We start from the raw sequence: 14,831 nt of genomic DNA on the forward strand, positions 1-14,831 counted from the left end.
AACGGGAACGTTCCGGGAACGTCGGATGCTAGAACGGGAGCGAGAACGGGAACGGGAGCGGATCGGGAACGTCGCGGAACGCCACGTCATATGACATGTCAGCATATGACACAAAAAAATGTAACTTTTTGTATACGGATAGCCAAATATGCTTCATAATATTTGCTCCCCAAGACATGAGTATACATTTCTGCAAGCAAAACTTTTTTTTTAAAAAAAAAAAATCGGAACGTTTCGGACGTTCCAAGAACGTGCCTTCGCCCGGAACGGCGTTCTGGCGTTCCAGGAAGGCGGAACGACGTTCCGTGGTAACTATGGACAGTGCACACCTGACCTTGGACTCCTGTGTAGGACAATGCACACCTGTGTAGGACAATGCACACCTGACCTCGGACGACTGAGATGGATCCCTGGTTGACTTGTCTCGGACTGGGCTCACATGGGACCAGTTCACCATCCCAGGTCCTGCACCTTCTGTACAGATATGTCTATGTGGCATCCAAGTGCGGGATGCACGTGACATCCCCTTTTGCTTAACTTGACGGAAGCTGCATAGCCTCCAAATTATCCGTCAATAACGCCGGATAGTCTTCGAAAAACTCTTTGTCAAGCCATACCGCTTCGTGGGTCCCTCGGTCCTGAAACTTCGTGAGGAACTGTCTTAGTCTTTGGCCTGAGCCATGCCTGAAACGGTGCAAAAGGATCTGTTCTGGAACCATAACTTCTGCTTCATCAACAATATCTGGTTCCGCTTCGTCTTTGACTTCTGAAGGGATAGGACTTGCATATGGCTTTAACCAACTAACGTGAACACATCGTGCATAGTCCAACTCGGAGGTAGCTTTAACTGCATAGACACCTCATTAATCTTTTTCCTGATGGGAAAAGGTCCGAAGCTCCTGAAAGACAACTTTGGGCATCGCTTGCCCACCTGTTTCAACCTTTGCTTCATAATCCAAAGATAAACCCAATCCCCTTCCGAAAACTTCATATCCCTTCGATCTTTATTGGCTGTCAAGTGTAGGCTGTCGAGTGTAGGCCTCTTGCGCTTGAGCCAACCTGTCTTTAACTGACTCTAAAATCTCCTGGTAAGACTCTGTCACTCTGTTCGCTTCAGGTACTAAAGACGAGGTCCTGGTCAACAGCGACTGGAAAGGTCTTCCAAACGCTGCCTCATATGGAGTCCTACCGATAGCTGAAGAAAAAGAATCATTCAAAACAGCTTGAACTAAAGGCAAATATGATTCCCACTTACCTTGCTGATCGTGGACACAACACTTCAGCACATCAAAGGCCAGCTGGTTGTATATCTCTGTTTGGCAGTTCGTCTGTGGGTGGAATGCAATGGAAAAATTCAGCTTAGTACCAAAGTTATCAAACAATGCCCTCCAAAAATGACTGGTAAACTTGGCATCTCGGTCTGACACTATGGTCCTAGGAATCTCGCCAATCAGGTACCAATGCCGAATGAACAACTAGGCATATGCTTACTCGGATTGGGAGACAGATTCGTGACAAAGTTTATCGAAATATCTTGGAAAGGACGCTCACAAATTGGCAAGGGCTGTAACAACCCTATCTTCTTTCCACGAGGAGCTTTCACCTTTTGACAAATATCACAGCGTTGTACATATGTAAACACATCTCAATTCATCTTTGGCCAATAATATTGTCGTTCCAATTTCTCCAAAGTCGAATTCATGCCCCTATGACCACCTGTAATGGCGTCATGGGCATCATGGAGAAGAGCTGCCCTGAATGGCTTCATGACACACAGTTGGCCTTTGTAGAAAAGCCAACCATCGCGTATCAAAAAGTGGCATGGTCTTGTGGCATCCAATGCCTGTTCCCACTGTGCACCGAATTCCTCGGAATCTGCGTACGTGTGCTTCATGTCATCGAGTCCTGTACCAACAAGATCGAGTCTAGTGGTTTGAATCGTAGTCACTTGTCCCTTCTTGGTCAAAGCATCGACCACAGGATTGGCCTTTCCTGAAAGGTACTCAATCATACCACCAAATTGCTGGAATATCTGACTCCAGCGATGTTGTCGATCACTCCACTGTGCACTTGGCATTGTCTGAATCCAGCATAATGCCTGATGGTCAATGCGAACCTCAAAGTCACCGCCATACAGAAAATGTTTCCAATATTTCAAGGCCTGTATAACGGCTAGGAGTTCACGATCATAGACTGAGTAGTTTTTCTCTGCGGGCAGTAACTTACGAGAATGTAAGCTACTGGATGACCATTCTGTTGCAATACACCTCCAATTGCGATGTTACTCGCATCAGTGATCACCTGAAATGGCTCGTCCCACGAGGCAAGTGCTAAACAAGGCGCCTTTGATAAAGCCACCTTGAGGTTCTTGAATGCCTCCAACGCTCGTGGAGTCATTCGAATCTTTTGCATTCTTGTCTTCACTCCCTTTAGCATATCGGTGAGATCTGCCGAGAGGTCAGAAAACTTGTCGATGTGGGTGGAGTATGCCTGGCATATACCCACAAAGGATCTAATGTCATAGGCTATCTGAGGTACTTCCCAGTTGACAATCTCGGCCACTTTAGCCGGATCAAGCCGAATGCCTTCAGCACTAATTATGTATCCCAAGTAATGCACCTGGAACAGATAAAATTCCGACTTCTTCTCATTGACGTAGAGCTCGTGGCTTTCCAGCAACTTAAGAACTTTCTCCACATCAATGTCATGCTGCTCAACCGTAGCTAAAAATACCAGTATGTCGTCCAGAAATATGAACACACACTTTCCAATCAAATCCCAGAAAACACGCATCATCATGCGGTTAAATGTAGCTAGGGCGTTCGTCAAGCCAAATGGCATGACTACAAATTCATAGTGGGCCCGTTCCGTATGGAAGGCTATCTTGGGGATGTCCCCCTCCACAATCCGCACTTGGTGGTACCCACTCTTTAAATCAAGTTTCGAGATCGCCTTTACTCCATTCAGCCTCTCGAGAATATAATCTATTCGAGGCACCGAGAATCTGCTCTTGATAGTCAGCTTGTTGAGTGCACGATAATTGACACACAAACGAGAAGACCCATCTTTCTTCTTGACAAATAAGATCGGGGCTACAAATGGCGACACGCTGGGGCGGATGAAGCCACATTGCAACAATTCTTGGAGTTGGCGGTCCAACTCCGATTCCATTGCCTTGGAAAGGCGATACGGAAACTTGCTCAAAGGTTCCGAGCTTGGAAGGAGGTCAATCTTGTGGTCCTCCGGTCTGGACGGGGGAAGCTGGGGAGGGAGGCTGTCTCGAAGAAAAATCTTCTGGAACTTTTCATGGAGAGCTGAGTACTTCTAGGAAGCACTGGCCATCGTCTGGGCTGTCTGGATGTAAATCATCGCACACTGTGCACCTTTCCTGACTACTCACTTAGCCTGCAAGTGACTTATGAAGCTGAAGTCAAATATTCCAACAATTCGGTGGTATGATTGAGTACCTTCCAGGAAAGGCCAATCCAGTGGCCGATGCTTTGAGCAGGAAGGGACAAGTAACTATGATTCAAATCACTAGACTCGATCTTGTTGGTACAGGACCAGATGACATGAAGCACACGTATGCGAATTCCGAGGAATTCAGTACACAGTGGGAACAGGCATTGGATGCCACAGGACCATGCCACTTTCTGATATGTCATGGTTGGCTTTTCTACAGAGGCCGACTGTGTGTCATGAAGTCGTTCAGAGCAGCTCTTCTCCATGATGCCTATGACGCCATTACAGGTGGTCATAGGGGCATGAATTCGACTCTGGAGAAATTGGAACCGCAATATTATTGGCCAAAGATGAGGCGAGATGTGTTTACATATGTACAATGCTGTGATATTTGTCAAAAGGTGAAAGCTCCTCGTGGAAAGAAGATAGGGTTGTTACAGCCCTTGGCAATTCTTGAGGGTCCTTTCCAAGATATTTCGATGGACTTTGTCACGAATCTGCCTCCCACAGTCCGAGTAAGCATAATACGCAGTGCTTAACTATTGTTGATAGATTTAGTAAATTTGTTATGCTTATTCCTGCAGGGCCAATGTGACCGCCGAGGATGTTGCCCAGTTGTTCATTCGGCATTGGTACCCGATTGGCGGGATTCCTAAGACCATAGTGTCAGACCGAGATGCCAAGTTTACCAGTCATTTTTGGAGGGCATTGTTTGATAACTTTGGTACTAAGTTGAATTTTTCCAGTGCATTCCACCCACAAACGGACTGCCAAACAGAGATATACAACCAATTGGCCTTTGATGTGCAGAAGCGTTATGTTCACGATCAGCAAGGTAAGTGAAAATCATATTTGCCTTTAGTTCAAGCTGTTTTGAATGATTCTTTTTCTTCAGCTATTGGAAGGACTCCATGTGAGGCAGCGTTTGAAAGACCTTTCCAGTCGTTGTTGACCACGACCTCGTATTAAGTACCTAAAGTGAACAGAGTGACGGAGTCTTAACAGGAGATTTTAGAGTCAGTTAAAGACAAGTTGGCTAAAGCACAAGAGGCCTACACTTGACAGGCCAATAAAGACCGAAGGGATATGAAGTTTTCGAAAGGGGATTGGGCTTATCTTCGGATTATGAAGCAAAGGTTGAAACAGGTGGGCAAGCAATGCCCAAAGTTATCTTTCAGGAGCTTCGCACCTTTTTCCATCAGGAAAAAGATTAATGAGGGTCTATGCAGTTAAAGCTACCTCCGAGTTGGACTATGCACGATGTGTTCACGTTAGTTGGTTAAAGCCATATGCAAGTCCTATCCCTTCAGAAGTCAAAGACGAAGCGGAACCAGATATTGTTGATGAAGCAGAAGTTATGGTTCCAGAACAGATCCTTTTGCACCGTTTCAGGCATGGCTCAGGCCAAAGACTAAGACAGTTCCTCATGAAGTTTCAGGACCGAGGGACCCACGAAGCGGTATGGCTTGACAAAGAGTTTTTCGAAGACTATCCGACGTTATTGACGGATTATTTGGAGGCTATGCAGCTTCCGTCAAGTTAAGCAGAAGGGCATGTCACGTGCATCCCGCACTTGGATGCCACGTAGACATATCTGTACAGAAGGTGCTCCTGGGATGGTGAACTGGTCCCATGTGAGCCCAGTCCGGGACAAGTCAGCCAGGGATCCATCTCAGTCGTCCGAGGTCAAGTGTGCATTGTCCTGCACAAGAGTCCAAGGTCAGGTGTGCACTGTCCTGCACATGAAACAGTGCCAGTCCGCGCTGTGAGTCTCCTTCTAGAATGATGTGAGTGATTCTGTGTATCTGGTATGGTACCAAACGCCAAATCATTGTGTAGTTAGTTAGGGTTTGCTTTTAGAACAAGGGGCCAGCCCATAGGGCTACCCCAAGTCTTAGTGTGGGCATGGGGATGGTGTGAAACCACCCCCATGAGGGCCAAAAGGCCCTGAATGAACCCACCAGCCATGGAGGGGCTGTAGGACAGCCCTAGGGGCAGGCCAGGGTAGCTGACTAGTTATCCAACCCTAGGAGGGGTGTGGGGCAAGTATGGGGCAGTCCATACAGGCTGCCCAGTCCCCAAACAGCCTAGAAACAGTGCCCAAACCTGGCTTAAAGCAGGCGCCTGATGCCCAGCCATCTAGGGAATGATGCACAGCTTTTTATGTGATTTTTCCAGCATTTAATGCTGATTATCAGTCGTGGGACAAATCAGGGCTGGCCGACTGGACATAAGAGCTGGCCGACTACTGTTTAGAAGTAGTATAAATAGGAGAGCCCACAATCCCATTGTTTCATCTCAGATTTCACTAAGAGCTCAAGCATACAAGGGCTAGACAAGCCAAGAAGTTGCTAAGCAAAGGGCTAGAGGACTGCAGGTCAAGGGCAGGGATTTCTCAGCCAAGAAAGGACAAGATTTCTATATTTTCTTTTCAGATTCACATCATTCTAATAAAGCAAATACACCATTCGTGGTGGGGGCCCTACAAAGGGTATTTGGGACCCAATACTGTGTCCTCTCCATCTCTCCCTCTCCCAATACTTTCTCATTTTGTTGGGATGACAGAGGATACCCCATACAGGTACTCCGATTTGTCTCATAGGCCGAGTTCGGTCTTTTGGAAGACGTTAATAAAATCTTTCTTTCTTTCTTTCTTTCTTTCTCTCTTTATTTTTTGCACATCTTCATTCAGTTTTTGTGCGTTAAGTCCGTCACGAAAAGAGTGCTGATTTCTGAGCGTTGAAGTTACCGATCTTCTCCGAAGCTTCTGCATGTTACAGTGGTATCAGAGCATCAGGCTCAGCAAAGCTAAACACTGATTCAGTCCCATATGATGGTGTACAGGTCCAAGGTACAGGAAAGTGCACGGATACGAAGCCCAAGGCAAGGAACACAGAAACGGGAAGAGCTCCCAGGAGGTTTGTTGGTGGTGTTCCACAAAGCCAGAGGGGATGGCAATCCTATGAGCCAGATAGGTTCTCAAGCAACGGTCCCAAGGGAGGATTCTCCTCCAAGGGGTGTTGTGGGAGTGCCAGACTCATTTATCAGGAATGAAGACCAAGACAGTGTTTAGAGCCTAGGCAGGAATAGATTGGGGACTGGATGGAACAGATGCATAGATATTATTCAGAGTCAGAGTGGTTTTGGAGACTGGGCCGGGTTTTCAGTGAAAAGGGTTGCCAGAGATGGATGGATGACAAAGGGACTTCGAGAAAAGCATGGGATGATGACAGTCATCCAAGAACAGGTTGGAAAAACTTGATGACGGGATTCCAACCTGTTCTTGGATGACTGTCATCATCCCATGCTTTTTCCGAAGTCCCTCTATCATCCATCCATCTCTGGCAACCCTTATCACTGAAAACCCGGCCCGGTCTCCAAAACCACTCTGACTCTGAATAATATCTATGCATCTGCTCCATCCAATCCCAAATCCGTTCCTGCCTTGGCTCTGAACATTGTCTTGGTCTTCATTCCTGATAAATGAGTCTGGCACTCTCACAACACCCCTTGGAGGATAATCCTCCCTTGGGACCGTTGCCCGAGAACTTATCTAGTTCACAGGACTGCCATCCCCTCTGGCTTTGTGGAACACCACCAACAAACCTCCTGGAAGATCTTCTCGTTTCTGTGTTCCTTGCCTTGGGCTTCGTATCCGTGCACTTTCCTGTACCTTGGACCTGTACACCATCATATGGGACTGAATCAGTGTTTAGCTTTGCTGAGCCTGATACTCTGATACAAATGAACCACGCGGAAGCTCTAGGAGTCTTCTTTCAGCCCTAAACACCTCTGAGAACATTCTGATGCAAAAACGCAGACAGAAGGGAGAGTAGAGAGAGAGATATGCTGGAAATTCAGTATATTCATATGGTACAAAAAGGTACTTAGTCTACAGCCCTAGGCTGCCTTGCAAAAAAGGTTTAACACACCAAAATATGTCCTACTCTAAGGACCCATTCCTTAAGGGAATGAATGATTATAACAATGAGCTTTCATGCCTTTATATAGGCCTCTTGGACCAACAGAGTGCTGGCCGATTGCTGGTCGGCCAGCCGACTGGTCATAAAATCCATAAATGCAAATGCGCCTACAGCCGCCTTAGCCGACAGCTCCTGTGTTCTTATCTGATTCAGCCGACAGTGCATCCGAGTCCTTCTCCAAGTCCACACTTGCCAAATCTGCACAACATGCTCCTAAATTCTAGTTTTATCATCTTTTCCTTGGCTGCCCCTTCTGGACTAGCTCCAGAGAATGTACATGGCATATCTTGCACATGACAACTTATCTGCCATGCGTGATTTGTATCATTTGGATGCTGATTTTTCCCATATATGGACTGATTTGATGGCTGGTCATTCGCATGCCTCTTATGTGATCAAAGAGGGTTACCTTATGATGGATAACTGCTTATGTGTGGTGAAGGATATGCGTTCAAAGGTTACGGAGGAATGTCACGCTCCACCTTATCCTGGTCAGAGGGGTATTTTACCTACGACACGCATGATAGAAAGATATTTCTTTTGGCCAAGCATGCGTAAAGACATTGAGGCATATGTACGTGCATGTATTACTTGCAAAAAGGTGAAATTTGATAGGCAAAAGCCTCCCGGTTTGCTTCAGCCATTGCCTATTCTCTCACAGCCATGGGAAAGCATTACTATGGACTTCATTATGGATTTGCCTAGATCCCAGTATGGGAATGATGCTATTTGGACCATCGTTGACAGGTTTAGCAAGCAAGCTCACTTTTTGCCCATCAAGAAAACCATTAAAGTTGATCATGTGGCAAAGCTTTTCCTTGCTTACATATTCAAGCATCATGGTATGCCTAAGTCCATTGTTGGGGATAGAGATCCCAGGACTACGAGCCTCTTTTGGAGGGCTTTATTTGATAACATGGGCACTAAGCTTGAGTTCTCATCTGCTTATCACCTCCAAACACATGGTCAAAGTGAGGCTGCAAATTTTGCTGTATTGGATTTGTTGAAGTGTTGTGTGGCAAATCAAAAAGGTGCCTGGGAGAAGTATCTTCCACTTGTAGAGTTTGCCTACAATAACACAGTACATGCCTCCACGGGAAAGGCCCCGTTTGAGATTATTTATGGCAGAGTGGTCTTGCCACCCATCCTTCATACCAAAGATGAGATTTTTGCAGCCGATGAGTGTGCGTGAGACTTGGATGTAGCCTTTTCTCAAGTGCGGACAGCCATTGCAAGGTCACAAGACAAGCATAAGAGGGCTGCCGACAAGCATAGAAGAGACATGCAAGTCAAGGAAGGTGATTGGGTATTGCTGAAATTTGAGAAAGCTAGGCTTCGGAAGAGGCCAGGATGAGAGGGATCATATCCGAAGCTTTCTACCCAATATTATGGACCCTTCAAAGTGATTGACAAGATCAATGAAGTGTCCTACAAGCCTGCTTTACCCAGTCATTGGAAGATTCACAATGCTTTTCACGTGAGTCTTTTGCAGAGATATGTGCAGCCAGATTCGAAAGAGCCTGTCACAGAAGATCCGCCCGAGATTGATGAGCTTGAGAAGATTCTCCAGCCATAGCAGTTTGTATTTCACAAGGAGATAAAACTGCCACATGGGAAGCTTTCCAGGAGATACCTTGTGAAATTTAAGAACTACTTACCCATTGATGCAAAGCGAGTAGATGAGGATTATTTCGTTGACTACCCGCAGCTTTTACAGGCATATCTTGAAGCTTTTCAGTTGAGGTCAACTGTTTAGAAGCCGGGGGGATGTCACCATTTGGTCTATCTCCATTTCTGAAGCCACTTCTATGGGATTGTCACTCCATAGAGCGGCCAGATTTGTACCATGTTCACATGTGGCCATACCAGTGTCCCATGTGAAAGGGTCAGTTATCTTGTGTCACATGGACGGGAACCAGTTTTGTACCACCCATGTGTGACCAGTATTGTGCCATATGGACAGGAGCCTATTTGCTGCCACCCGTGTATGACCAAGATTGCGTCTTATCCATGGGACTGTCACTCCATGGCAAGACTGATATTTGTGCTGACCTCGTCTATGGGATTATCACTCCATATAGAGGCCCGTGCCAGGATGTGTGTTTTGCCTATGGGACTCACTCCATAGGAAAACCAGGACTTCACATTTCTGTCACGCAGTTTTGTGCCCGACAAGAAATCCTTGTACAAGTTTCATGAAAGGGAGATTTCGTCCATTGCATGTGCACATGCATTTATGTTTACATGCATAAACTTGTTTTCGCATGATTTGTTTTCGTGTGTTTGCCTGCTTTGACATGCCAGTACACTGGACGGGGACGCCCCCAGCTACCGTGGGTGTGCTGTCTGCTGACGAGTTGTTGTGGCATGTGAGCAGGTGGTAAGTATTGCCCTTTTTGGCCTTTTCAAATGTAAAATCCATGAAGTAATGTAAACCTTAATGTTTATAAGGTTGGATGTTCACACACATTTAAAATATTGAACGGACACTTTCTAGTGTGGGTGCCCAAGAGTTAACCTTTGAGTAAGGTTTAATAATATTTAAAGCATGTATTGCATGGGAAACTTTTCTTTCCCCACACGTGGAAGGTAAGTGGGAGGGGGGAGGGTATGAAAGGTAGCCGACTACAGTATTGAGGAGAGAAAGTAGTTTTGGCCTGTTTTTTTAGGCTGCAGAATTGTACCCACTTGTTGTCCTTGCACCCGGCTGCTACTGTATTGTACCTGCCTCTGTACCAGCACTGTACCCAACTGCAGCATCTGTACCCGCCTGCAAGTACTGTATACCCGACTGCAGCACCTGTACCCACCTACAAGTATTGTACTTGCTGCAGCACCTGTACCCGCCTATTATACTGTACTTCCTGAAGCATCTGTACCCGCCTGCAAGTACTGTACTTGCTACAACAGCTGTACCCGCCTACAAGTACTGTACTTGATGCAACACCTTTACCTACCTGTTGATTACCACGCCTACAGTACCGGCTGCTGCTGCTCCTTCATCAGCCATCAACCCGGTTGCTGCTGCTAATCAGTACCTGCCTACAACACATGTTTATTACTATCTGTACCTGCCACGACTTAACCGGTTGGCTGTCATATTTGTACCGGCTGGCTGCCCTGTTTGTACCTGCTGTTTGCACCAATTAGGAGTACATTAAAAGGGGATAATCTTCTCTCATGAGACCTGAATTGAAATCTTTGCCAGGTACTTGCTTCTATATTTTTCAAATTCAGATAAAATTAAAGTTAAATGTTGTTTTTTACAAGTTTTGTGTAGGCAAACATCACCCCCAATTGCCTTCACCATGGAAGGCCACCACGATAGTGACTTTTCCCATGATTACCCTGACCGCACCCTCACATTTAGAGGAGCCAATGAAGGTCATGTGGGTATGAGGTAAACTGGGAGCAAAGCTAACTTGGTAGCACCAGGTATTACTCCCTCCGCGGTGCTTCACCTTGCCAGGTGATAGTACAGGCGTGCCTCTTGGTGCACGGTTCCGGAAGACCAGCGAGGACAAGTGTGCAACCAGTGAAGGTGGGAGACTACCTATGATTTGATCTACTCCAACAACTGATTCTTCATCGACAAAATTTTATTGTTTTTCAGTTGTATTCACTCCATGTTATGGAGAAATCTCACCTTGAGGCCCCTGAATACTTGTACATATAAATACTCCAAGAAATACAAACTGTATTGAGGGGGGGGGCGGAAAGGTGTCAAGTGTTCCTTGTCATTTTCAGTTTTAATATTGCTAATAATGTCCATTGTTTGTATTAGTTAAGTGATCTTTAAAAAATGTGTATTTTGTCTTCTGATTTGTAGGCCTCCTATAGGGAGTGGTTACAAGATCTCAATTGCCTCAGCAAATCTTTGGAGATTCCCCATATCTCCACATAGGTAAGCTGCTGTATCATCTACAAACTCTGAGTCCAGCAGCTTCTCGTGAGTACGGAGGGAGAGACGCAATCCCTGTGAAACGAGGATGGACTCTTCTTCCAAGAGAAGGGAGTTGATGTCATCAAAATCCAACTTGCTTTCTGTGACCTGGCACAATAAAGCCCGAGAAACCACATTGTATTTCGGAGGAAGCTTTGTGAGGATAAGTGCAGCCAATAAGCAGAGGACAAGACAGCACCCATTGCCAGTAACTAGTCATGGATAACCTTGGCCTTCATTAAAAACGACTACATCAAGCTACTAGCAGAAAATACGATAGTAGAGTTACCCTTGCAAAGTAACTACCCTCATCGAGGAATTTGTTGCATAGAGATTCTCCGACTTAGACTAAACTTGATGTGCACTGGTGGCAAGAGTTTGCACGGCCAGTGAGACCTCCTTCGTAATGGTCCACACAAGCACCGAGTGCACATTCGAATCACGATCCTCCTAGTCTTGTAATTCCCCAAGGAATTCATCCTCCTGATCCTAGGTCCAACCTCTCCTCGGTGTCAAAGGACGCTTGGGCTTCTTCTCCCTACCCTTAACAATCTTCCATAGACCCTTATGAATAAACTAGACCCGCAAATTCAGCTCTCAATAAGCATAATTTGTCCCATCAAGCTTGTCCTCCTTGTTCATAAGGGGGGGGAGCCATATCCACAACAACAACAAATGCCGCAAAAACACCGCAAATCTTAGCACTCCAAGACTTCTCTCGTGCATTTCCAACGAAGTGAAGCACAAGGACCAATCAGCCCCCTCTCAAATCGGAGAGAGAAAGGGACTGGACAGCAGCAAACAGTCCACCAAAACGCACTAGAAAGCATCCACCGAAAGGGGAGGGATGACGATCCGTCAAAGCCACTTCTCGAGCCGCACCACACACAAACACATCTTTCAGGAGTAGCCCCAGTTGTTGGCGGACTACTTGGAAGACCTGAACCTGCCGCCAAGTTAAGCAAGACGGAATGTCACACACACCCTGCACTAGGGTACACACTGGCATGATCATCAGTGCAACATTTTATACAGAAGTAGTACCTTTTGTAGGAATATTTGTCGTACGCCGTGACCCCATTGTGAGCCCTCAATCCAAGGACAATCAAGCACGAGCTACGTAGGTCAGTCAAGAGTCGGTCCTCTTAACCCACTTGGAGAATTCATCAGATAGTGCATGTAGAGTCAGCCCTAGAAGTAGGTATGTTTCAGTAGCAGTAAGCCTAAAGCATGGCTTTGCCTATGGGCCAGCCAAAGGGCCAGCCCTTGGCTTTATTGGCCTGTCCAAGGGCTTCACAGCCCTAGACAGCAACATGGGCCAGCCGACAAAGTATTGGAGCCTTCATATACCAGTCGGCCAGCATTTACAGCAAGTCGACAATCTTATGCTTGTCAGGCTCCAATCGGCCACGTTGTTGCAGTCAGGCAGGACAGAAAAAGCAGCATTATCCCATGCGCAGCATTTATTACAACATTTAATGTTATTTTTGTCCATTTTGCTACTGGCCGACCAGCAGTCTAGGGGCATATAAAAGCAAGCACATCATTCTCATTCCATCATTCAGTATTTTCAGCAAAGTACAATAGCAGTTCAGTATCCAATCATCTTCAGGCTATCATCGAAGGTCCTCTTCAGCATTCAGCCAGCATATGTACAGTCCTACAGCTATCTGGACTTCCATCAGTGGCCCGAAAAGTCTTCACGAGAGCCTTGGATTGGTGGATACTCCGCCGACATACGGTCTTCCTCGTCCTTGAGTTGGGCATTCATATCACTTGTTTACTCAAGCATTGGACAGCATTCTCCAAAGAATAATATACACAAATACTCTTGCTTGCAGGAAAAAAAGGGAAGGGGGGGGGTGGCCGGGGGGTACTTCAATGGGTATTTGGGACCCAATAAGGTGTCGTCTACTTCACTCTGTCATTCTCTCCTCTCTCTAATCTATAAGTTGGATGCTAAAGAATCTAACCGCATAAAGGTTAAAAAAAGGCCCTGTTGTGCGTTACCATGATCAACCTCAATGCATGTAACAACCAGCTACTACAGAAATTGCTTGAAGAAGCAAAAAAAAACGCAGCCCACGAAGGTTGCACCGTGACGCCTTGCAGATGTAGGGACAGGAGCACCGCAAAAACGCTGATGAGGAGAGGAGCCCAAAGAAGAACAAAACACAGCCTCCAGAAGAAAACGCAGCCACTAAGAGAAACGCAGCAGCACCACCAAAATGCAGGAGGAGGAAGGGGGGATGCCAAATAGAAGCACAGCCAGAACCTAGAGCGATGATACCATGTTGGAGTGTGCAAAGTCCAAAGCGTAAACAATGAAAGAGAGAGAGAGAGACAAAGAGACAAAGAGAGAGAGATTGTAAACAAGATCACCTTGATTGATTAGCAAGAGGTTTACAATGGCGATACACGGCCAGCAGATGGTATTACAATGTGCTTGGAAAGGATGATTACAAGTGAGGGGAGAGAGGTCTTTTCGTAGCAGAGGGGGGCTTGGCCTCATTGATCCTGCTATTTAGAGCTGTGCCCTGCTAGGCAAGTTGATTGTCAGAGGACTCCTTCCCGGTAGTGAGCCCTAGAAGGATTTCTTATTGGCCCGGATTTCAGCCCGCACTCCGAGCCTAGGAGGCCCGTGGCCACAGAGTACTTGATGGATATTCACAGAGATGCCAGTCCATGGTTCTAGCCCAGCTTTTGAGGACAGATTTGTAGCCAGTTTACTTCGGGCTTGGGATCATCTCAGGCCAACCCTTAGACAAATAGTGCCAGTGGCCTCAGAGGAGTGGCTTCGGCAACCTTTGGTCTGAAACCCCCTGATCCGTTTACCCAGTGGCCACATGTTAGGGGCCCGACCGCATGTATCTTGGGGAGCCTTGAGCATGGGACCAGCCAAGTCTCTTGGAGATTGGTTTGCACACAGGCAGTTACGGTGTTACCATTGGAGGAGCAAGAGAGAGGCCTGACAGGGATCCGGGGTCGAGATAGGCTCAGTATCGACATTGACTCAACCATCCCTCAGGAGTGGTTGATACCTATTCTAGACCCGACCCCCCCAATATGGCTAGGATTGTTTACCATACACAATATCCTCGTGGCGGTCCACAGAGCAGATGAGGACGGTGGTCTACTCACTTTTTCTATTAGATCCCAAGGCAGACTAGAGAAATCAGAGCTTCCCTTGGAGGATTTCAAAGGCTACACCTTGCAGAGGGAGAGGGTGAGGGTGATTGGTTTCTAGGCATAGAAATGGCACATAGATCTAGTGCCGGCCAAGGTGGCCAGGGAGAGACTATGGCGGCTATGGATTTGGGAGTGCTGACCTCTCACGCGGATGCAGTGGGACCCGGGAGAGTGGACTTGGCATGATGGAGGAGACTCTGGAGTCTGGATGCCCATATACAGCATGGCTAGGCCGCAGGATCCAGATGCCGGAG

The 14,831-nt window shown here is 46.7% G+C and overlaps 1 protein-coding gene across 1 annotated transcript in view; it reads right to left on the bottom strand.

Annotated features, from left to right (window-relative positions):
• UBP24 (ubiquitin-specific protease 24) overlaps positions 1-14,831 on the bottom strand; it is a 45,758-nt gene that overhangs the window by 27,578 nt on the left and 3,349 nt on the right. The window lies entirely within an intron of this gene.

This window comes from Cibotium barometz, chromosome 41 (assembly GCF_041138505.1).
Source record: "Cibotium barometz isolate CiBa-2024 chromosome 41, ASM4113850v1, whole genome shotgun sequence".
Lineage (NCBI taxonomy): Eukaryota > Viridiplantae > Streptophyta > Polypodiopsida > Cyatheales > Cibotiaceae > Cibotium > Cibotium barometz.